This window comes from Nannobrachium achirus (assembly GCF_963921795.1).
Source record: "Nannobrachium achirus genome assembly, chromosome: 9".
In the NCBI taxonomy this organism is placed as follows: Eukaryota; Metazoa; Chordata; class Actinopteri; order Myctophiformes; family Myctophidae; genus Nannobrachium; species Nannobrachium achirus.
The window spans coordinates 21,382,252-21,385,710 of record NC_137818.1 but is presented as its reverse complement, the minus strand read 5'-3'; positions in this window follow the sequence as shown (position 1 = coordinate 21,385,710).

The following is a 3,459-nucleotide window of genomic DNA, read 5'->3' as shown; positions in this document are numbered from 1 at the left end:
GGGACCTACAACAGTAGATAGTAGTGATAAAAGAGTATGGTTGAGCACTGCCTGGGGACTGCGCTGAGATGCTGTATTGATTACTGAATTACTATTCAGAACAGTGGATGTCAGCAGCGTGTATCAAAACAGCATCCCGATTCCAGCAGTGGAAACTTGTGATTGGCTGAACCGGAGGTAGGGAACGCTCCGTTGTGTTCGCCTGGACCGCACGGAGTAAAGTCGGGGGGCTGAAGATTTACTACCGGTATATTCTGTCCATAACGGCACATAAGTCGGTAACGGCGCTGAGTCTGCTCATGCGACCGTCGCAACGCTCGACACGGCGACTCGCTCGCTTCCGCTCGCTCGGTGATGTCTCACGTGGCTCATGGTCGACTGAGACGGCGCGCCTCCGTCATCTCCACCGAAAACAAGCGCTCCGCCCTTGGTCCATTGTTGGAACCGGGATGCAGTTTTGATTCACGCGTGTCAGCATCCCTGTTGGATGCTGGAGTTTTGTCAGCTACTTTTGGAGGTAGCATGAGTTGGTTTAGCCACTACAGCGTCCCTACTGTTCTGGAGATGAATATTAGGCCATATTATAAATAGTCGTCATTTGTGGTGCTTTTTTTGGTGCGGTAGATCTGCTGTTTTCGCTGAGTGTTCGCCCCCCCTAGGGTGACACTAGTGTCCATGCGTTTTAAGTAATTTGCATACCATACTGAAATGAATGGAATCCACAGGCTTACATTAAAATGAAACAAACTAGTGTACAAATGTCAACATGTGCAATTATTATCGTTAGCGTTAATTCAAGTCTTTATTTCAATGTAAGTAATCTAAGTAAGTAGTGGAAAATTGGGTTGTTGAGGTTACTTGGAATTTCTTGGAATTTCCCCATGCGCCAGTATTACTGAGCAGGGGCGTCACAAGGGGGGGGGGGGAGTGGGACTGGGTTACTAGGGCCCAAGGTGGAGGGGCCTTAATAATTTTATACTATTTTATATTTTTATATTATTTTATAGCTATTGAAAAATAGCAGATAGACAAGCTCACAGCGCGGCACTGAGTGCCGCGCTGCAAGCTTGTAGATCTGCTATTTTTGAAAAGTCATGAAAATTTGTGCAAATCTTTGAATATATGTATTTTTAAAGCGAACATTTGTAACTAACATTTTGCGTCTGGGGGGGGGGGGGGGTCCCTGGAACTACATATTTTGAGATGGGGGTCCGTTGCCAAATACATATCATTTTGGGGGGTCCTTCACATGAAAAAGTTTGAGCACCACTGACATAGAAACGTAGGTTTTTCAAAAAACCTTAGAAGACATTTATAGAATCGAGTCAAAAATATTTAATAAATAAAGACTTGCACATATTTTAACACATTTTCAAAAATAGCAGATCTACAAGCTTGCAGCTGTGAGCTTGTATATCTGCTATTTTTCAATAGTTAAAGCACAAAATAATGTGAAATAATGCGTTCCCAGTATAAATGGGTTAAACCCCTCCCCCTATGAAGAACATTCATGGGGGGGGGGGGGGGGGGGGGGGCGCAGTGAATCCTTGTACCCAGGGCCCAGAATTTGGTGCGACACCCCTGCTAGTACCACATGCTGTGTCGACAGACTGATGGGTTAGCTGGAGACACATCAAGGCTGTGACTTATCTGCAGATAGGAAACGCGAGCTCACTCAATTCAATCACCTTGCTTTGATGTATTGCCTATAGCCTAATTAGTATGGCATGGGTTTGAATTGCCTTTTACCAGCCAGTTATAACCAGTGCACTTTTATTATGCAAGTCCTTTTAATATCTCAAGATTTTATTTGCCTTTGTTGAAATATGGCCTCAAGCTAGTTTCTTTATTTTTTTCTTACACGCTTCCTGGCAGACAGGACTAACAAACACATCCACACGCTGCAAAAAAGAAACAAAGGTTTTAATGGGAAACGCAACGATTCAGTCTGGAGACCTTCATTAGACCTCCATAATTATCGACAAGGTATCCTGCCCAAGGAAGGTCTGTGGAAGAACACTGGCTGGATGAAGTTCTCCGAGCCCGAAACTTTTGCCATTAAAACTTTGTTTTCAGAATTTAGTCTGTGTGCTTTTCTTCTGTGTTCATTGGCCCTTGGCCTTCTCTTAGGCGAGTATCGATTCGTAGGTGTGCAAAAGTCTTGCTTGTTAAAAATAATACAGAGTCATGGTTCATGAGCATGTTTATTATCAAGATCTAGTAGTTATAGAGTTCAGATGCTTTTGGGACACAATGCCATTCTAAATAAAGGCGATGGACAGACCTTGCTGACTCACTGACTTGGAACGGGCGTAGAGCGGAGCTTAGCGGGTGGCTTAGTATTCTGTTGACAAAGCTGGCTTGCGACCAGAGTGTCTGTCACCCTGAAGATTCACGTAGGGAATGAGTCATGACTCCTGGCAGTAGTGGACTGTACATGTTGTCTGTGCACTTCATATACTGTACAGTAGCTAGATAATCACGTCATTCTTTGTGCACAGGCATACCGCTAAGTCTTTGTAGACAATATTTTATTCTGGACATTTTTTCAGCAGCAGGCAGAAGGCAGGTAGCCTTCTTCAGGGTATGGTGTGTCATACCCTGAATCACTTCATTCTTGACATAGATCAGAATGAGATTTTTCCTAACTTTGAAGCTTCAGTATGAAGGGGATAATTGATCACCTTTAGTTTTTTTGTCTTTTCTTCCCAGCATGTGTCGTGGCGAGACGTGTTGTGAGCTTGTAGATCTGCTATTTTAATAGAATATTCGCCCTGAATAGTAATTCAGTAATGGTCTTTTTTTCCCTTTTCGTTACTTTTAAAAAGCTCCTTAAATTGTCTCTCACCTGGGGACCCCCAAAAATAATGGGGACCCCCTGGGGGTCCTGCATCACGGGTTGAGAATCTCTGGTCTACTGCAGGGTTCCCCAATAGGTGGCCCGCGGGCCATTTGTGGCCCGTTGGGGGCTACTGTAGGGCCCCCACCAACCCCAGTAAGAATGGTGGTATAACAGCAGCAACAACACTAGTATATCGTCGTTGTCGGGTGGAAACCTCGTATCTCCAAATGTGTACGTTCTTTCGCAAAGTAAAGCCCTGCTTCATCATGCAAGGCCATCGCACAAAAGTAGTGAAAACAGCCGATCTACAAGCACACAACGCCTCGCTTGTAGATCGGCTATTTTCACTAGTTAAAATCATTTTTAAAATGATAAATGCAAAACGAACGGTTTTGGACATACAAGATTTTCACCCGACAACGATGATATCTGAACTGTCCCTGGAGTAGCGGGAATGCCACCGTCGCCCCCTGCAATGTTGTGGCCCTCGGCTTGGTACCCTAGACAAGTAGACATAATTCGGCCCTTGGGGAAAACTAAATGGGGAACCTGGTCTAACTGTATACAGTGCACTACACACATGACATGCTGTGTGTCTCTGTGTTGTGGTACAGGTG